Source organism: Pseudophryne corroboree, chromosome 3, assembly GCF_028390025.1.
Source record: "Pseudophryne corroboree isolate aPseCor3 chromosome 3, aPseCor3.hap2, whole genome shotgun sequence".
Classification (NCBI taxonomy): Eukaryota; Metazoa; Chordata; class Amphibia; order Anura; family Myobatrachidae; genus Pseudophryne; species Pseudophryne corroboree.
The window spans coordinates 560,285,393-560,307,877 of NC_086446.1; the positions used below are offsets into that span (position 1 = coordinate 560,285,393).

Sequence of the window (22,485 nt, forward strand, 5' to 3'; positions counted from 1 at the left end):
GCACCCTGTAGCATTGACGCTTACACATGTAAAGCACCCTGTAGCAGTGGCGCTTGCATATGTAACGCCCCCAGTACCAGTGACGCTTACACATGCAACGACCCCTGTACCAGTGATGCTTACACACATAACGCCCCCTGCAGCAGTGACACTTACACACGTAACGCACCCTGTAGCGTTGAAGCTTATACATGTAATGCCCCCTGAAGAAGTAACGCTTACACACATTATGCTGCACAGTCACACATACACCACATACACATATACATACAGACACATGTACATACTTGGGGTCATTCCGAGTTGAGCGCACGTAACAACTTTTTGCTGCCCGTGCGATCAGCTCGACGCTGCCTATGGGGGAGGGCTTTTTGTAATAGCAAGGCTGCGATCGCTTGTGCAGCCCTGCTATGCAAAAAAAGTTTTGTGTAGAACTAGACCAGGGTAATAGTTACCTTGTGCGATAGATCCAGCGATGCAGGGCCCAGAAATTGACGTCAGACATCCACCCTCCAAACGCCTGGACACGCCCGCGTTTGCCGACCCACTCCCAGAAAACGGTCAGTTGACACCCTGGACACGCCTTCCTCCTGTCAATCTTCTTGCGGTCGCCGCTGCGACAGCTTTCTTCGTTCACGGCATTACTGCACGGCGAAGACGCACCTGCGCAATGCAGCCGCTGCGCATGCGCAGTTCCGTCCCGATTGCACGGCTGCGAAGAAGTGCAGCGTGCGATCGTATCGGAATGACCCCCACTGTACATACATACATACAGACACACACACACACACACACACACACACACACACACTTTCCAGCCACTTACATGAAAAAGTCTGGAAACTCGTCCTCCTGTGATGCAGGCTGCAGCCTGGTCCCGTGTAGCCCCGCTCCTTATTCCACAAAGCCCCGCCCCTTTTAGATCTGCCCAGCACACTGTGACTGGCTGCACTGTGAGTATGTGACAGGGGAGGAGGGGAGGGGGAGAGGAGGCTTCATGATGCCGGCGCCGCTGCCTGTCATAGAGTTTGACATGCGCAGCAGCTGGCATCAGCAGGACAGGGGAACTCAGCACAGGGATGCAGAGCGGGTAGAGCCTCTCCACCCTGGCGCCTACCTGCACTGCATCCCTTTGCTGAGAGGTATGCGCCAGGCCTGGGTAGAAGCACACACGGGTGGGGGCAGAGGCATATTTTAGTTTCGAAGCTAAGCAAGGAGATCTAGGGCCCTTTGACATAGTCAGCCTACAAACCTAACATATGTAACATACAGCAGGCGGAGCTTGGCCTGTCGTCCCAGGATTTACAGCACTGAGCAGGGCAGCATCACTGGCGGGACGAAGCAGAGAAGGAGGCGGATTATTCTCTTCAGCACCAGCATTTTGACAGCTTCAATCCGGGGAAGCCCAGAGGTACAGCCTGACAAAGATTGGCATTATTCTTTAAATTCCGTAGCCGAAGCACGGGTATTCAGCTAGTTTTAAATAAAAAATAAGCGGCTGCAACTGACTTTAATGGAGTTAACAATTTTGTTAAAAATATTTAGTTAACTTTTTTTTTTTAAAGAAATACATCTACAGTATATTATGTTACGTTTAATAATTGTTCTATTATGTCAGTTGGCATCCTGTATTTACATTGTGTAGTCTCTGCCTGGGATACTGTATAATTTGAATTATTTCATTTGGGTAGTGTGTAATATTTTGTATTGTACACTAGATGGCACAGCCGCATTGTGCAACAAATAAGAGAGTTAGTCAAATATATATTTTTTGTAAATCACAGAGGCTGATGTTCCGGCAAATAAGTACTGATGAGACAGTCAGCTTCATTTACAAAGGATACTCGATGCACACCGCAAATCACTGAATTTTCTTTGCCAGACCTATATTGTTCTCCAAGGTGCATGTATGCTTCCTGCCTGGTTCTGGTATGAATGGTCGACCATGTTAAGGTCGACATTCATTAGGTCGACCACTATTGGTCGACATTCATTAGGTCCACCACTATTGGTCGACATAGACATGGTCGGCATGGACTAATGGTCGGCACATGAAAATGGTCGATACAGGACAGGTCAACACATGGAAAGGTCGACATGGATTTTTTTACTGTATTTTGTGTCATTTTTTTCCATAACATGAACAGGAACCCCAATTAGTGCACCATGTCCCCTTGCATGGCGAGCGAAGCAAGGTGCCTCGCTCCGCTGCCGCTGCGCTCAGCACAGGTTACCGTTCCCAATCGTAGTCCACGTGGATGGTAAATTATGAAAAAGTAAAAAATCTATTAAAAAAAAAGCCATGTCCACCATCTCATGTGTTGGCATGTCATGTGTCGACCATTTTCATGTGTCGACCATATGCCCATGTCAATGTCGACCAATAGTGGTCGACCTAATGACTGTAGACCTTAACATGGTCGACCATCCAAACGGTTACCGTTCTGCCTATGGATATGACTTGAAAAAAATCAGACAAGACACACAGGGGCTAATTCAGACCTGATCGCTGCAATGTGCAGACGCGACGGTCCGCAGCAATGGGGAGCGCCGTGTAACATCGGGATGGTGCGACAAATCCGATCACACCGTCGATCACAAGAAGATTGAAAGGAAGAGAGTGGGTGACAACTGTCCGTTTCTAGAGAGTGTCCGGAAAAATGCAGGAGGGACCCGGCGTTCTGTGGGAGGATTAGTGACGTCAGCTCCGGCCCTGATCATCGCAGTGGCTGAGTAAGTCCTGGGCTGTGCACAGAGCCGGCCCTAACCAATATGATGCCCTAGGCAAGATTTTGGCTGGTGCCCCCTAGCACCACCGCTGGTTCTGCCTCTGACCTTGCACCTCTTTCCCAGCACCATCACCCCTCACCCATAGCAGTCCTTGTACCCCCTATATTTTAAATAGGAACTGTTCGCACATTTGAAGCACAGCCCAAAAAGGGGCATCTTCTTGCTAGGAAGGGGCATGGCCACACAATAGTAACCCCAATTCCAATTACGCCACACAGTACTGCAACTTTATTCACATTTTATCTTGCGATAATGTCCATAATTCATTTTACATCCCACAGTAGTATCACTTTACCTTATAAACGTTACTCCCCACAGTAGAGCCCCTTATTCACATTACATCACACTGAATTGCTCCTTATTCACATTACACCACACCTTATTGCTCTTTATTCACATTAGACGACACAGCAGTGCCCTTTCTATATGCAATGCCACATAGTAGAGCACCTTATACACAATTCCACACAGTAATGCCCCTTACACATGAGACACATTAATGTCCTTTTAAACATAATGCACCTTACTCATTATGACAACCTTTATTAATGCCCTTTTGCACATAATGTCCCTTACACATATGATGCACATTATTAATGCCCTTATACACATGATGACACACATAGTGCCCCCTACACATTTGCTGCACATTTTTAGTGCCCCTATACACATAATGACACACATACAGTAGTACCCTGTTACACATATGCCGCACATTATTAATGCCCTTATACACATAATAATGACACACATAGTGGCCCTTTACACATATGTTGCACATTATTAATGCATTTTTACATGACACACATAATGCTCCTTACACATATTCTGATCACTACTGCACAACCAACCCGCTCACATGCACACAGCACTCACACTTTCACTAACACTGTGACCTCTGCCTCTGCTTGGATACAGATGTGTCCTCACAAATCTTGCATCAATGCTAAAGTCGGGCACCTTTTTTTAATGAAAATGCATCTTATTTGCATTGCTATGTGGCTAGGATGCACAAGCAGCTTCTGCTGATTAGACTGATATGCAGCATGCCTATATACTGTGTGAGACTGTGGCTGTATCTGCATATGAAATGCTACATACAGAATATAGGCATGCCGCATATCATTTTAATCAGCAGAAGCTGCTGATGCCCTTAGGCATATCAAATGCCCTAGGCAATTGCCTTGTTTGCCTATGCCTATGGCCGGCTCTGGCTGTGCAGAGAGTGCACAAACTGCTGTTTGTGCAGCTCTCTTGCACATGCGGTCGCACGCCGGCACAGCGATTTCCCCCTCCCCCTGTAGGCAGCAACTATCTGATCTCAGGGATGCAAAAAACGCACCCTAGCGATCAGGTCTAAATTACCCCCACTGTGCAAAAGTATTTTCTCTAAAAAATGCTCATGTGCGTGGACTTATTTATGGTTTAAATTAATCAAATGAGTAAGGAGACATGGAACACCTTTGTATGTGTTTTTTATATATTGCTTAAAGCACAAATAAAAATCCAGCTTTCCGCTAAAGTGCTGAAGGAAGGTACAAAATGCACCACATTAAAAGTATTACCAGGACACCTGGCATATCATGCTGCTATTACTGTAATGGAAGCGCCTAGATACCCTTTGCCAAACAGATATTTCCCACTAGGCACTGAGGCAATGTTATCATCTTTTGGGAATAGATACCGGTGTTGTTGCTCTGGGTCATCAGTAATTTGAAGAATTAGCCTGATAGCCTCCAATAAGTAAGGAACATCCACCTGTGAGACAGATTCCCCATCAGAAGTATCTGGATCAGTGTCTGTGGGGTCAGTATACAGTATACATGCCATCCTCATCAGACGAAGTGTCTGGGACGTGGGTGGATTGTGAGGAAGTAATGGCCCGCTTAGAGGACCCCTTGGTCTTAGGCGGGCGAGGGTTAGATTTCTGTTTAGTCAGTGAGTGGTTCAATTGCTGTAACTGAGTGGACAGGGGTTCTGCCCATGGCGGATTAACCGCAGGGACAATGTGTGGCTGTACCGACACGTGAGGTCCCATAGGGGGCGTGATTCTAGTTACAAGCGTATTCAGTAAAGTAGAGAAAGTAGCCCAAGGTGGCTCATTATGGACACCCGTCGCTATGTCCCTACTGGGGGGCAAAGAACCCCCAGAACCAGAACCCTCCGCTGCTATTTTTTCCTCAAATGTGTCTGTAGCGTCACCACCACGTGTTGTGGGATCATCCGCAGACCCATTGCCCTGAGAAGCTGACACTATATGACAGAGTGAACCTCGGACAACACAGTACAACGGGGGTCATTCCGAGTTGATCGCTCGCTAGCTAGTTTTAGCAGCCGCATAAACGCTATGCTGCCGCCCACTGGGGAGTATATTTTAGCTTAGCAGAAGTGCGAACGCATGTGCAGCTGAGCTCAGAAAAAAGTTTGTGCAGTTTCTGAGTAGCTCTGAACCTACTCAGCGCTTGTGATCACTTCAGCCTATTTGTGTCCGGATTTGACGTCATACACCCGCCCAGCGAACGCCCAGCCACGCCTGCGTTTTTTTAGACACGCCTGCATTTTTCAAACACTCCCTGAAAACGGTCAGTTGACACCCAGAAACGCCCCCTTCCTGTCAATCTTCTTGCGGCCATCAGTGCGACTGAAAACTTTGCTAGAACCTGTGCAAAAACAACAAATGCCTTTGTACCTGTACATCACGCGTGCGCATTGCGGTGTATACGCATGCGCAGAAATGCCGATTTTTAGCCTGATCGCTGCGCTGCGAACAACGGCAGCTGGCGATCAACTCGGAATGACCCCCAATATCAGCAGAATAATACCTGACCAAGAATCCCCTGTGCAGTGAAAGCACGAAAAGAGGATTCAAGAGGTTTATGGTGACTGAAAATCACAGAGAAAATACACAAAGAGTATATCCTGTGCGACACCTATATTAACCCTGATGCACTTAGCCCCCTGTGTGATACACGGAATGGAAGTCACGCAGTAGCTGTATATGCACACACACAGTCACATGTACAATGCAGAAATTATGACAGGCAATAAAACTGCACTGGCTAGCAATACTAAGTAAAGCTATACAGATTAACAGATATATCAATGCACAGTGAAACACTGGATGTATATCACAGGGAACTTGTACTACATTACCCAGACTAAATGTACTGTTTCTTAACTAACACTGTCAATAGACATGTAGAATACTTACTGTAAGTGTCCTGTAAAATGGACAGTGCTGACATGCAGGCGGCTTTACAGAGGAGGATTTGCCCAAGCAGTCCCAGTATCAGCTCAGCATTTGAAAATGGGGCCCAAACGCTGACAGGGAGTGAGAGGGAGAGAGAGATGCAGCTCCAGGGCTGAAACATTTACTCTAAATGGCGCCCTGGGGCTGGGGGAGGGGCTACAGGTCAAAGCCTTATCCCCTTGCTGGACTTCACCACCGGGTACTGTGGGCCACATAACAAACAGTTTTTGCCAAAACCACCTGTGCCCTTGGCCTGGTGGTCTAGTGGGGACTCTAGCCCTCATTCCGAGTTGTTCGCTCGCTAGCTGCTTTTAGCAGCAGTGCAAACGCTAAGCCGCCACCCTCTGGGAGTGTATCTTAGCTTAGCAGAAGTGCGAACGAAAGGATCGCAGCATTGCTACAAAAAAAAATAGCTGCAGACCTACTCCTACCTTGCGATCACTTCAGACTATTTAGTTCCTGTTTTGACGTCACAAACACGCCCTGCGCTCGGCCAGCCACTCCCCCGTTTCCCCAGCCACTCCTGCGTTTTTATCTGGCACGCCTGCGTTTTTACACACACTCCCCGAAAACGGTCAGTTACCACCCAGAAACACCCACTTCCTGTCAATTACTCAACGATCAGCAGTGCGACTGAAAAGCGTCGCTAGAGCTTGTGTAAAACTACATCGGCTTTTGTGAAAGTACGACGCGCGTGCGCAGTGCGCACCATACGAATGCGCAGAATTGCAGTTTTTTTGACCTGATCGCTGCGAAAGAAAGAAAGCAGCTAGCGATCAACTCGGAATGACCACCTCTGTACTGCCACAGTGTCCACGCCAGCGCGCGCGGCCCACCGGCCACGCCGGATCGCGATTTCCAGTGGGTCCCGCCTGGGGAATCCTCTTACCTCCTCCCTGAGTGTGTTAGGTTCCTGGTGCTCAGAACAAGGGAGATGTTGCGTAGTGAGTCCAGAGCACCAGAATGTGACGCTAAAATAAGGTGTGGTGTGGAAATAGCCCCTAGCACCCTACCTCCATTGTTTCACCCGTGTGGTCAGTTCACGCCTGAGTGACTATGGTCTCTTGGGCCCACGGCAGCCACGTTTGAAGGGTGGATTAGGTCTGCCCAACTCCGATGCCCCCAGGTCTTAGAGTGAGACAAGGCGTGAACTGAGACAGGATAATAACAAGGGGACCTCTAACTAAAGCAAACAGAAGGCTAGGGGATACTAACAACCCTAAAACTAAATATATGTGCGGCACGCCACCAAAGGAAAAGAACAACAAAGGAAATGCTGTCCACATGCCGACACAATACTGTTGTGTACCGGCGGTGACAGCATAAGCAGAACCCTCTGCAAAACACCAGTAACAAATATAACCAAAGAATACTACGGCCTAGGCCGACGGACGCGGCAAAGCCGCTACTCACGGAACCGGTACAAATACTGGCAAATGGACAGGAACCCCCAATGTAGCCGACACAGACTCTCAGAACCGGAGGACAGGCAGAATCCCAAACGACAGACCGGTGGACACCAAGAAGCCAGATACTCGACCAGGCACAGACAAAGCCACAGGACTTCTGGACAGGAACGCTTCACGGCAGGACACGGGATCAGACACTGGAACCGACACTGGAACCGACACTGGAAGCAGCTAGACAGACACTGCTAGACAGGAGCTCAGGAACTGGCAGGGACTAGCTCAGAACTCAAGAACTCTGGAACTATCACCAGCGTCTGTGTATTGCACTGAGCCAGAATATAACAGAGAGTCCTAATTAATTATGTCGTGCAGCTGCCCTGCTGCACAACTGAGAGGTGCAATTAACAGACAGGTGAGGCTGAACACATGGGAACAAGCTGCAATTACACAGACTTACTACCGGCAGCAAACAAGAGCCTTCTAAACCAGAGAAAAGGGAAATCCTGGCCTGCAAGAGAACTATAAACATAAAATAGGAATGAACCACTACCTGTGGTTCATAACCGTACCCTCTCCTTAATGGTGGACTCCGAACACCCCATGACACCCACGGGGAACAGAAACAGAAGTACAACATAAAATACATAACCAAAATGCAAAACAGGAATGAGCCACAGCTGTGGCTCATAACAGTACCCCCCCCTTGAGGAGGGGTCAACGGACCCCAAAATTCAGACTTTCCAAAACAAGGGATACAAAAAAAACCTGACACACTGGTCTAACAGGCAAGAAAACAGAAACAAGCTGTGGCAACAGCTTGTAACAGTGCCCCCCCCCCCCCCCCTTTGACGGTGGCCACTGGACACAAGACAAGGAGAAAAAAAAATCTTTTTTTTTAATTAAATATCAAGGCAAGAGTCAATAATTATTTCTTTTTCTTCTTATTATTTTTACAAAGTTCTTGAGGTCTGACCAAGGTAATTCCCCAAACATTGTCTGAACTGATGGTACCTCCCAGCAAAACTGGGTTCAAATCAGAGATTGGTTTCTTAACCTTGGGAGCTGAACTTTCAGGCAAAGTACTACTATTAGAAGAAGACAGAAAAGCACATCCTGCAGTCAAAACAACGGGCTGAGACTCTTGTGCCGAGTTTACAGTATACGGTGAACTCTCAGCAGATAAGACGGGTGACCTAGAGGAACCTGAACCAATTTCTTTGGAACCATATCTTTTAATAACTGCATCACTGAATGCTGGGGGATCCTGAAGAATGGGATCTTCAGTTTTCATTAAATTGGATGCCCACTCAAAAGGCTCCCCTCTAAAGGAATATATCAGATAGAGCACAAGGTTCTCTGAAGTGATGCCCAGAAATGGTCTAGACAACATAATGATGTAATAGTGTTTGTAAAGCGCCAGAAATTGGACTAAGTCCCCATCAAAGATTATAGATGTTGAGATATCAACAGAGTCAGGATCTGCTTCCTTCCCATCTGACTGACTAGAGTGCTTTGCTAGGACCTGGTCACTACTGACCTTACTCGAGGCTGAGACTTTCTGAACCCCACCTGGGGCAGTGACTTTCTGAACCCCACCTGGGGCAGTGACCCTCGGAACCCCACCTGGGGCAGTGACGCTCGGAACCCCACCCGGGGCAGTGACCCTCGGAACCTCACCCGGGGCAGTGACCCTCTGAACCCCACCCGGGGCAGTGACCCTCGGAACCCCACCCGGGGCAGTGACTTTCTGAACCCCACCCGGGGCAGTGACTTTCTGAACCCCACCCGGGGTAGTGACTTTCTGAACCCCACCCGGGGCAGTGGCCCTCAGAACCCCCTCTGGGGCAGTGGCCTTCGGGAACCCCGCTGGGGGCAGCACCTCGGATTCTTTTACTGGGACCGGGCCATCAGCCTCCCTCTCTGGGACCGGGCCGTCAGCCTCCCTCTCTGGGACCGGGCCGTCAGCCTCCCTCTCTGGGACCGGGCCGTCAGCCTCCCTCTCTGAGTCGATAATTATCGAAACTTCTCCCGGGACAATGACTTCCAGGACTTTTGCTGAAGCTATAACCTTCAGAACCTCCACTAACGCTATGCCTCTTGAGTCCTTTCCTGGGGAAGCGACTTCTAGACCCTTCTCTGGGGCTGTGTCTCTCGAGACCCCACTTGGGGATATTACTTCAAAGATCCCTTCTGGGGTTTTGCTTCTCGAGTTCCCTTCTAGAACTATGGTTTTAGACACCTTCTCTGGAGTTGCGCTTTTCAAGTCCCTACCTGGGGTAACAGCTTCTGAGACCCCTTCTGGTATTGACACCAGAGCTATAATATTCGATGTCCCTCTATGACCCAGGGCATCGGGTACTGCTCCAGGACTCTGGGCATCGGGTACCGCTCCAGGACTCTGGGCATCGGGTACCGCTCCAGGACTCTGGGCATCGGGTATCGCTCCAGGACTCTGGGCATCGGGTACCGCTCCAGGACTCTGGGCATCGGGTACTGCTCCAGGACCCTGGGCATCGGGTACCGCTCCAGGACCCTGGGCATCGGGCACCGCTCCAGGACCCTGGGCATCGGGCACCGCTCCAGGACCCTGGGCATCGGGCACCACTCCAGGGGTTTGCAACTCTGCTTCAACAGGAAAATCAAGAGAGGAGAGAAACATTCTCCTCTGGTTCCTGAATCTATAACGGGGCTCCCTAGCCCAAGGACCCCAATTATAGGACAGAGTGCTTTTTAGTGTGGGTTGTGTGACAAGTACCTCTGCCACAGTAGAGACAGGAGTAGGTCTTGTATCCTGACTCAACTTGGCCAGAGGGCAGGACTTGTCGCCACACTTTGGCTTGCGCAACTCACAGGTCTGCAGATAGTGGCCTAAACCCCCACAATATAGGCATAAATTTAAGTTTCTGCGACGCAGACGCTCCTCTTCTGAGAGCCTGGGCCGCAGAAAACTTTTAAACTTTTTCTCTCCAACTGAACCTGAGGATTCTCTTGTCACCATATTGTGAGCAAGAGTCTCTTTAGAGGTAGATGAACTCTCAAGAACTTCTGCCAAGATAAGCAATATTTTAGTCAGAAGGTTTTGCAGTTGCTTTAAGGATTGCTGCAAAACTTCCAGTCGCTCGGTTTCAAAGCACTGAAAGCAGAGTTCAGGGCTGAGAGAGATGCCTGCAGGGCTTGCATAGTTGGCATAGGAGGATTTTAAACTAGACAAGACAAGACTAAACTAGACTAGACAAGACAAGACTGGACTGGATTTTTTTTTTAAACTAGACAAGACAAGACTGGATTCTGCACACTGAATTCTAGACTGGACTGGATTCTAAACACCGGACTGGATTCTAAACACTGAATTCTAGACAGGACTGGATTCTAAACACCGGACTGGATTCTGCACACTGAATTCTAGACAAGACACTGGACCAAAAAAGAAAAAAAACTACTATTTAGCTTTGTTTCTTTTTTGTTGTAGGGCTGGTGATAATGTTAGGTTCCTGGTGCTCAGAACAAGGGAGATGTTGCGTAGTGAGTCCAGAGCACCAGAACGTGACGCTGAAATAAGGTATGGTGTGGAAATAGCCCCTAGCACCCTACCTCCATTGTTTCACCCGTGTGGTCAGTTCACGCCTGAGTGACTATGGTTTCTTGGGCCCACGGCAGCCGCGTTTGAAGGGCGGATTAGGTCTGCCCAACTCCGATGCCCCCAGGTCTTAGAGTGAGACAAGGCGTGAACCGAGACAGGATAATAACAAGGGGACCTCTAACTAAAGCAAACAGAAGGCTAGGGGCTACTAACAACCCTAAAACTAAATATATGTGCGGCACGCCGCCAAAGCAAAAGAACAACAAAGGAAATGCTGTCCACACGCCGACACAATACTGTTGTGTACCGGTGGTGACAGCATAAGCAGAACCCTCTGCAAAACACCAGTAACAAATATAACCAAAGAATACTGCGGCCTAGGCCGACGGACGCGGCAAAGCCGCTACTCACGGAACCGGTACAAATACTGGCAAATGGACAGGAACCCCCAATGTAGCCGACACAGACTCTCAGAACCGGAGGACAGGCAGTATCCCAAACGACAGACCGGTGGACACCAAGAAGCCAGATACTCGACCAGGCACAGACAAAGCCACAGGACTTCTGGACAGGAATGCTTCACGGCAGGACACGGGATCAGACACTGGAACAGACACTGGAACCGACACTGGAAGCAGCTAGACAGACACTGCTAGACAGGAGCTCAGGAACTGGCAGGGACTAGCTCAGAACTCAAGAACTCTGGAACTATCACCAGCGTCTGTGTATTGCACTGAGCCAGAATATAACAGAGAGTCCTAATTAATTATGTCGTGCAGCTGCCCTGCTGCACAACTGAGAGGTGCAATTAACAGACAGGTGAGGCTGAACACATGGGAACAAGCTGCAATTACACAGACTCACCACCGGCAGCAAACAAGAGCCTTCTAAACTAGAGAAAAGGGAAATCCTGGCCGGCAAGAGAACTATAAACATAAAATAGGAATGAACCACTACCTGTGGTTCATAACAGAGTGCGGCCACGCGATCCTGGAGACTGAGGTGGTGTGTGTGCCTGTATGTTGAAACCGGAGCCTCCACTGTAAGTATCCGGCAACCAGGGCGCGGGAGTATACGGCGCCGCTGGGGGAGGTGATGGAGCTGCAGCAGGAGATGTCTGATTGACATCTAACACCCACAGTGTCTCTGCTACAGCCCTTGAATTCTTCAATTTTCACTTAAAAAAGCTCTTCTGAGGGCTACTTGGAGCAGCCCTGCCTGTTGTCTGCCTGCACTGCATGGCACCAACTACAAAACTGAGTTCCTGTGCACGGAGGCGGGGTTATAGAGGAGGCGGTGCTATGCATCCTGGGAACAGTCAAAGCTTTTAGCCTGTTGGTGACTCGGATCAAGATCCTACTCTACACCCCGATGTTATTCCCTGTGGAACCCAGTTTACCCTGCTACAGAAATTTGATTAACTCACTGCTTCAGGCAATGCTATAAACTGTCCTTCGCATTCTCATGTGCATTTCATTATTGCTGTATGAAGAATGGATGAATGAAAAGCTTATCCAATGTGTAATATACCGGCACTGGTTAGTGTTGTTCGTGGCAGTACATGCCTATTTCTCACCTGCTTACTTATTCCCCGGCCGTTGTTTGTGAAAGCCGAAGCTGCTTGCTGTTAGACTGTATACCGTAGCTAGGCAACGCTCCCCGCCCTGCGGGTTATTTGTCGTCTCTCGCAGTGACGTGCGGTGAAGTCAGAGTTGGGGAGGCACAAATGGTGGCTCTCAGTGCCAGGAGCCTCACCTCCTACACAATTTAACTGTTACGTCCCTGCACTACATCCATGCAAACACAGGGAGAACATACATACAGTAATAGCCAGGTCACAGCCATCACCCAAGTGTTGTGAGTAAACTGTTGAATACTAACTTTTGGGTGAGGTGCCCCCATTGCCCCCTTACCTGCAGAACATCGCTGGCCTGGTGCAGCAGGTTACACAGGGCAATACAGTCATCAGTGATAGATTCAGCAGCACCTGGGGAGGGAGAGCAGGAACATATCTGTACACTATGTTTTACTACTGTAGCCACACACACAGTGTCCTGTCCTCACACTCACTACAGATTACACACAGAGTCCTGTCCCCGCACTCGCTACAGATGCCACACACACACCCACCCACCCACCTGTCCCTGGACTCACCACAGATGCCACACACACCCACCTGTCCCTGGACTCACTACAGATGCCACACACACACACCTGTCCCCGCACTCGCTACAGGTGCCACACACACACCCACCTGTCCCTGGACTCACTACAGATGCCACACACACACACACACCTGTCCCCGCACTCTCTACAGATAACACACACACACACGCACCTGTCCCCACACACACAGTGTCCTGTCCCCGCACTCACTACAGATGTCACACACACACACCTGTCCCTGCTCTCACTAGATTCCACACACACCTGTCCCTGCTCTCACTACAGATGCCACACACACCCACCTGTCCCTGGACTCACTACAGATGCCACACACACCTGTCCCTGCTCTCACTACAGATTCCACACACCTGTCCCTGGACTCACTACAGATGCCACACACACACACACCTGTCCCCGCACTCTCTACAGATAACACACACACACGCACCTGTCCCTACACACACAGAGTCCTGTCCCCGCACTCACTACAGATGCCACACACACACCTGTCCCTGCTCTCACTACAGATTCCACACACACCTGTCCCGCACTCACTACAGATGCCACACACACCTGTCCCCGCACTCACTACAGATGCCACACACACCTGTCCCTGCTCTCACTACAGATTCCACACACACCTGTCCCTGCTCTCACTACAGATTCCACACACACCAGTCCCCGCACTCACTACAGATGGCACACACACATGTCCCCGCACTCACTACAGATGCCACACACACCTGTCCCCGCTCTCACTACAGATTCCACACACACAAACCTGTCCCCGCTCTCACTACAAATTCCACACACACACACACCTGTCCCCGCACTCACTACAGATTCCACACACACCTGTCCCTGCTCTCACTACAGATTCCACACACACCTGTCCCCGCACTCACTACAGATGGCACACACACATGTCCCCGCACTCACTACAGATGCCACACACACCTGTCCCTGCTCTCACTACAGATTCCACACACCTGTCCCCGCACTCACTACAGATGCCACACACACACACACACACACACACACACACACACACCTGTCCCTGCACTCACTACAGATGCCAAACATACACACTCACACACGTCCCCGCACTCACTACAGATGCCACACACACACACCTGTCCCCGCACTCTCTACAGATAATACACACACACGCTCCTGTCCCCACACACACAGAGTCCTGTCCCCGCACTCACTACAGATGCCACACACACACACCTGTCCCCGCACTCTCTACAGATAATACACACACACGCACCTGTCCCCACACACACAGAGTCCTGTCCCCGCACTCACTACAGATGCCACACACACACCTGTCCCCGCTCAGTACAGATTCCACACACACCTGTCCCTGCTCTCACTACAGATGCCACACACACCTGTCCCCGCACTCACTACAGATGCCACACACACCTGTCCCCGCTCTCACTACAGATTCCACACACACCTGTCCCCGCACTCACTACAGATTCCACACACACCTGTCCCCGCACTCACTACAGATGCCACACACACCTGTCCCCGCACTCACTACAGATGCCACACACACCTGTCCCCACACTCACTACAGATGCCACACACACCTGTCCCCACACTCACTACAGATTCCACACACACCTGTCCCTGCACTCACTACAGATGCCACACACACCTGTCCCCGCACTCACTACAGATTCCACACACACCTGTCCCTGCACTCACTACAGATGCCACACACACCTGTCCCCGCACTCACTACAGATGCCACACACACCTGTCCCCACACTCACTACAGATGCCACACACACACACACACACACACACACACACCTGTCCCCGCACTCACTACAGATGCCACACACACCTATCCCCGCTCTCACTTCAGATGCCACACACACCTGTCCCCGCACTCACTATAGATGCCCCCCCCCCACACACACACACACCTGTCCCCGCACTCACAACAGATGACACACACACTTATCCCCACTCTCACTACAGATGCCACACACACCTTTCCCCGCACTCACTACAGATGCCACACACCTGTCCCCGCTCTCTCTTCAGATGCCACACACACCTGTCCCCGCTCTCTCTTCAGATGTCACACACACCTGTCCCCGCACTCACTACAGATGCCACACACACCTGTCCCCGCACTCACTACAGATGCCACACACACCTGTCCCCGCACTCACTACAGATGCCACACACACCTATCCCCACTCTCACTACAGATGCCACACACACCTGTCCCCGCACTCACTAAAGACGCCACACACACCTGTCCCTGCACTCACTACAGATGCCACGCACACACCTGTCCCTGCACTCACTACAGATGCCACACACTCACACTCAGAGTTCCTGTCTCCACACTCACTACAGATGCCACACACACACACAAACACACATACAAAGAGTCCTGTCCCCACACTCACTACAGATAACACACACACAAAGCATACCTCCCAACATGACGCTATCCAGGAGGGACACAATGCTCTGCTTCTGGACTTTTCTCTTAATTTATGATTGCCGGCACCTGTTTTGAACAGGTTAATGGATAAGAAAGGTGTTTCAACACAGGTGATGGCAATCATAAATAAAGAGGAACGTTCAGGAGCAGAGCATTCTGTCCCTCCTGGAGAGGGTCATGTTGGGAGGTATACACAGAGTCCTGTGCCCGTACTCACCACAGATGCCAGACACACAGATTCCTGACACACACAGAGTTCAGGTTCTGGCAGCTACTAACCTCAGTCACTGTGCACCGGCTGCTGCTGCTGGCACTGTGGTTCCCCATTTCCCTCCTCCCTTGCCATGTTGCTCAGCTCCGGTCTTCCTGGCTTCCTGCACTTCCTGGATTGGTCACATGACCAATCTGAGCTGTCCATTAGAGCTCACACACGCCCCCACTGTGAGGCATGCCTCACATTTCTCTGTTCTCTGCGGTCTGATTGGCCGCTGTGTAGCCCTGCCCATCTGTACAGGCAGTGTCTGACAGTGTGAGAGATGAGACTGAGGTGCTGCTGCCTGCTCTCTATCTCTCCCTGCAATTGAAGGAGCCCTGCAACTCTGGTAAGTTTTATCTATAAAGATGATTGCATTAGTATAAAGATGCTTATACTGTAAGTTGTAAATATGTTCTTTCTGTTCTCCCAATCATAGTGAGAACTCTGAGTATGACAGGGAGCCTGACAGGTGAGGCTCTGCCTCCCCTGACTACACGTCCCTGGTCTCTCATCAGTGAGACACAGCTGGTGGATAACTCTGGCATGCAGACACCCAAGGCATCCATGGCTCACAATAAGTCCCCCACATGGTCAATCGATTGGCAAATGCTCCCAGCAGTGCAAAGTCCTTTTGGGGGTGATCAAGTAAATCCTTTAGTTGGAGTCCTGCCATTTCCTTGCAGCTCTGGTTCCTGTAGGCCAGCTGAGAGCGTTATCACTTCATTTGTTTTCTCTTTTTTTATGGGGGGGCACCAAACTCCTACTTGCGTCTAGGCAAGTGGGATGAACTTATGCTCCTAGTTGAGTGCATTCATTTGGCTCTAACACTACAAATAAAGTACACGGAGCAGCATCTATCGGAGGTATTCACTCTGTGAGTTTATGCAAATTGCCTACAAACTCATTCCCTCGGCCGGATGGGCAAGGACTCAAATGCCCACTTAACATAAATGTATGGTGTAATGTCGATTGGTGCATCCTTATATGCCACCATCAGTCACACCATCGAAACTTGCACCAGACCCAAGAAAAGTGCATTGTTTCCATCTGACCACACCTCCTTTGCTTGCTGCTGTTTGTCTGTGAATTCAGCCTCTTGCATTGATACGCCCACAACACTCACATAATACGCCCACCTAATGGCCCATTTTTGCGTGCACTAGTAGCTACTTCCCAGTCAACTTCCATCATTTTTCTAAATTTTTATATTGTTTAACTCAATCAAAACAGAATCTTTCTGCATACACTGTGTAACGCATGAGTCGTAGGGCTTTTCAAAAATTTTCATGGACATGTAGTTGTAAAAAATCGCTCCTCTCCCTGAAGCATTGGTATAGTGTGTGATAACTACATGGCAGTTATCTATTTAGGCTGTGGTGCATACACACGGTGATATTTTGACTATGGCTAATTTTGACTATGCAATTTCCCTTGAACTCCCCGGAGCCCAGAACCACCAATTTTGACTATGGTGGTCATTCCGAGTTGTTCGCTCGGTAATTTTCTTCGCATCGCAGCGATTTTCCGCTAATTGCCCATGCGCAATGTTCGCACTGCGACTGCGCCAAGTAAATTTGCTATGAAGATTGGTATTTTACTCACGGCATTACGAGGTTTTTTCTTCGTTCTGGTGATCGTAATGTGATTGACAGGAAGTGAGTGTTTCTGGGCGGAAACTGGACGTTTTATGGGAGTGTGTGAAAAAACGCTACCGTTTCTGGGAAAAACGCGGGAGTGGCTGGAGAAACGGAGGAGTGGCTGGGCGAACGCTGGGTGTGTTTGTGACGTCAAACCAGGAACGACAAGCACTGAACTGATCGCACTGGAAGAGTAAGTCTCGAGCTACTCAGAAACTGCACAGAGAAGTCTTTTCGCAATATTGCGAATCTTTCGTTCGCAATTTTGCTGAGCTAAGATTCACTCCCAGTAGGCGGCGGCTTAGCGTGTGCAAAGCTGCTAAAAGCAGCTTGCGAGCGAACAACTCGGAATGAGGGCCTATATTTGCTTGCGATTTTTTTCTATATGTACTTGCGATTTTGACTATGTGCGACTTTGGCTATGGCAGATTTTGACAGCTCATTTGAATATTGGGCTGATATGTCAGGGGGACATCGATTGGTATCGCAAGCTAATATCAGTCACTACTGGAAACACGTGCAATATGCACTAGATTGTACACAATATAGTGAACATTTCCATGCCTGCAGAGTCTATTTTTTCTTGAGATACCGACCCCGCAGGACCATGCATCGGCATCGCAAGGTGTATCCACACGGTGCAATATGCAGTATGGGGGTAATTCAGACCTGATCATAGTTGTGCTAAATTTAGCACATCTACGATCAGTTTCTCTGACATGCGGGGGGAAGCCAAGCACAGGGCTAATCCGTCCCACATGTCAGGCACTGCCCCACACCCCGACACAGGTACAAAAGCATTGTACGGCGGCGATGCTTTTGTACCTGACAAGTAGCTCCCTGCCAGCGCAGCGCCTACGTGCTGGCAGGGGGCTAACCGCCGCGTCCCGGGTCGCAGCAGCTGCGTGTGACATCACGCAGCCACCGCGGACTACCTCCCCCAACGGTCCGAACATGCCTCTATTGTCCGGACAGCACCCCGTCAACGGCGTTCTAATGCTGTTGGCACGCCCCCTCCCGCCCCGCCTCTGCCTGTCAATCAGGCAGAGGCGATCTCACTAGCTGCACATGCACAGTGCGCCCGCCACGCATGCGCACTGCACATAGTAATTCAGACTGTGATCACTGCCGCTGCAGCGACGCAATCTGAATTACCCCCTATGTTTTCTAACGATATGGTTCGTATGCACCTTAATACTAATACTAACTTTTCACATGGTTGACACTTACCATGTTGACATTCAGCTTTGTTATTTTGTTATTTCTCTTACGTCCTAGAGAATACTAGAGTCCATTTAGTACCATGGGGTATAGACAGCCATGGGCACTTTAAGAATTTGATAGTGTGGTCTGGCTCCTCCCTCTATACCCCTTCTACCAGACTCAGTTTAGAAAATGTGCCCAGAGGAGCCCGTCACGCTGATGGAAGCTCCTGAAGAGTTTTCTGCATTTATTTTATATGTTTGTTATTTTCTGGCAGGGCAGGTTAGCACCAGCCTGCCTGCTTAGTGAGACTTGGGGGGGGGGGGGGGGTGGAATGGCCCAACCTCTTGAAGGTTAATGGTCCCATTCCCCGCTGACAGGACACTGAGCTCCTGAGGGAACTATTTGCATGCCCCACCACGGTGAGAGTACATTCCCGCAGCACGCTGCCACCCCTAACAGAACTGAACAGTGTTGAGTACTGAGCCGGCGTCCCAGCTAGCGGGGCACCGGCCATTCTGGCAGCATGAGGGTACGGAGACGCACTGCTTCTACACGGGCGGAATGCGTCTCCGGACACAGTACACAACTGCGACCCCGTACACTGTACACAGTACCCATACTGGCACAACAGCCTTAAAACGGTTGTCTCCATTTTAAGCACCAGATTCCTCAGCCAGTATAAAAAAAGTGGGAAGACCGCGCGCCATTGAAGGGGTGGGGCTTCACTATGAGAGGATCCAGCAGCTCACCAGCGCCATTTTCCCTCTGCAGTGGACACAGACGCTGACAGGGAAGCGCAGCTCCTCCGGTGTGACTCCAGATTACCTCAGCGGTACCAGGGGGTCATAGCTGGGGGGGAGCGACTATTAATGTACTAAGTCCCCAATCAGGATACTTAGTCTGCGACCCGGCTAAGCTTGGCATTAGCGGTAAGGGCACGGTGGGGGCTGGCTCCAAACAACTCTGTGTCTCCCTGAAGGGCTCTTTGTGGGTTACTTGTGCATAACCTTTCTTGTGTGTGTGTGTGTGTGTGTGTGTGTGTGTGTGTGTGTGTGTGTGTGTGTGTGTGTGTGTGTGTGTGTGCTCTGTCACATTACATTATGTCAGGCAAAGAATGTGTTTCTTGTAACGCAGAGTGTTCCTCTTCACCAGGGGGCTCACTACTGGGTACTCAGGGTTCACAGGCTGGCGGGGTGGCGGGGCCTGAACCAGAATGGGTTATTAATTCTCTTAAGGGAATGATCTCAACTCTTTCTACAAAATTGTGCCACAATGAGAAGGAGACTCAATACTTAAAACAGACTGTGGATGAGTTTATGAACAGAGTCCCCAAGACAGCATCTCAGTCCCCTCCCATTTGTCCGCAAAAGCGATCTCTGGCCCATATCCTGCAGTCTGACGCTGACAGGTCAGACATGGAGGAGGGGGAGGTGGACTCAGGGGGTGGGGGGTGCAGCTCTATCACAGGGAATAGAGGCTCTTATAGAGGCTATCAGAGATGTTCTGCATATTCCTGATAAGGTGTCAGAGGAGTGTGGGGAATCTTATTTTAATGTAAAAAAGAAGTCCTCAGTCACTTTTCCTGCATCAAAGGAATTGAATACCCTGTTTGAAGAACCATGGGTTAATCATGATAAGAAGTTTCAGATCCCTAAAAGGTTGCTCTCATCTTTTCTTTTTCCTCTAGACGATAAAGAAAAAAATGGAAAAATCTTATCAGGATTAACCCATTGAGACTACACTCAAATCATTGTACACAGCTGCTGGGGTGGCCCAAAGACCCACTATTGCATGTGCGTGGATCACTAAAGCCATTGCTAAATGATCAATTTGAGCGGTTAGATTCCTTATCTAGGGGGGATGTGGTCTTACTCCTGCATATACAGGACTCTGTGAACTTTATGGTGGAAGCCAGTGGACTGCTGACGCAGATTCCAGGAAAGGCGTGGAAGGCCTACTATTCACTGGAGAGGCCTTGATCGGAGATGAATTAGTAAACCATGCAAACCAGCAACAGCAGGTACTCAGGAAAAGAGCACAGGCTCTGCTTTCTCAAAGACTTCAGCATGACGGTGGACTGCAATGCCTGGAAGGCTGTCAGGTGGGAGCACGCCTACAATTCTTCAGTCAAATCTGGTCAAATTCGTGCCAGGATCCCTGGGTCATAAATCTTATTTCCTGGGGCTACAGACTGGAGTTCCAAAAGCTCCCACCTCACAGATTCTTCAAATCAGCCTTGCTAGTTTCACAAGAGGCAAGTATAACTTTACAACATGCTATCCAAAAACTGGTACAGACTCACGTCATTGGTCCAATTCCACCTCATCAGCTAAACAAGGGGTACCATTCCAACTTGTTTGTAGTACCAAAAACAGACGGTTCGGTAAGACCAATTTTGAACCTCAAGTCGTTGAACCTGTACTTACGAGTGTTCAACTTCAAGATGGAGTCTCTGAGAGCAGTGATCTCAGGTCTGGAGGAGGGGGAATTCCTAGTGTCTCTGGATATCAAGGATGCGTACCTTCACACTCCGATCTGGCCGCCTCATTGGGCTTACCTATGGTTTTCACTGCAGGACTGTCACTATCAGTTCCAGGCCCTACCATTTGGCCTCTCCACAGCACCGAGGGTGTTCACCAAGGTGATGGCAGAGATGATGCTGCTACCCCACAAACATGGAGTGAACAGAATTCCGTACCTTGACGATCTCCTGATAAAAGCACCATCCAGGGAAAGGTTGCTGGACAGCATTGCTCTCTCATCCAAACTTCTCCAGGATCATGGGTGGATTCTGAACCTTCCTAAATCTCACCTAGAGCCAACACGGAGGCTCCCATTCCTGGGATTGATACTGGATACAGAGTCACAGAAGGTGTTCCTTCCATTGGAAAAGGTATTCGTAATCCAGTTATTGGTTAAAAAATAGCCTCGGCGCTGAAAATCAATTATAAATCAGGATGCTAATATGCATATAGGTAAAATTTCAATCTACCGTATCTCCCATTCGCTGTTGTGTTATAAACCTCTATGGATCTATAAGTTTAGGAATAAAAGAAAAGAACCAATTGCGCTTGGGATAAATGGGTATTGAAATTTTGTAACAATATTGGCCCTCATTCCGAGTTGATCGGTCGCAAGGCGAATTTAGCAGAGTTACACACGCTAAGCCGCCGCCTACTGGGAGTGAATCTTAGCTTCTTAAAATTGCGACCGATGTATTCGCAATATTGCGATTACTAACTACTTAGCAGTTTCAGAGTAGCTCCAGACTTACTCTGCCTGTGCGATCAGTTCAGTGCTTGTCGTTCCTGGTTGACGTCACAAACACACCCAGCGTTCGCCCAGGCACTCCCACCGTTTCTCCGGCCACTCCTGCGTTTTTTCCGGAAACGGTAGCGTTTTCAGCCACACGCCCCTGAAACGCCGTGTTTCCGCCCAGTAACACCCATTTCCTGTCAATCACATTACGATCGCCGGAGCGAAGAAAAAGCCGTGAGTAAAAATACTTTCTTCATAGTAAAGTTACTTGGCGCAGTCGCAGTGCGAACTTTGCGCATGCGTACTAAGCGGATTTTCACTGCGATGCGATGAAAAAGAACGAGCGAACAACTCGGAATGAGGGCCATTGTGTATAAAATACCAACGTGTGTCGAGGAAAACATTCATTTGTTATATATATAATTCAATTTTATATTAAAACCAAAATGTACATTAA

The 22,485-nt window shown here is 49.4% G+C and overlaps 1 long non-coding RNA gene across 1 annotated transcript in view; it reads right to left on the bottom strand.

Moving 5' to 3' along the window:
• LOC135058021 (uncharacterized) overlaps positions 1-16,042 on the bottom strand; it is a 134,774-nt gene extending 118,732 nt beyond the window's left edge. Inside the window, exons 1-2 of the long non-coding RNA XR_010244539.1 lie at positions 15,951-16,042; positions 12,943-13,016 (exon numbers count right to left, since the gene is read on the bottom strand). This is a non-coding gene — a long non-coding RNA (uncharacterized LOC135058021). The remainder of the gene's footprint in view (positions 1-12,942; positions 13,017-15,950) is intronic.
• Positions 16,043-22,485: the final 6,443 nt, after the last annotated feature.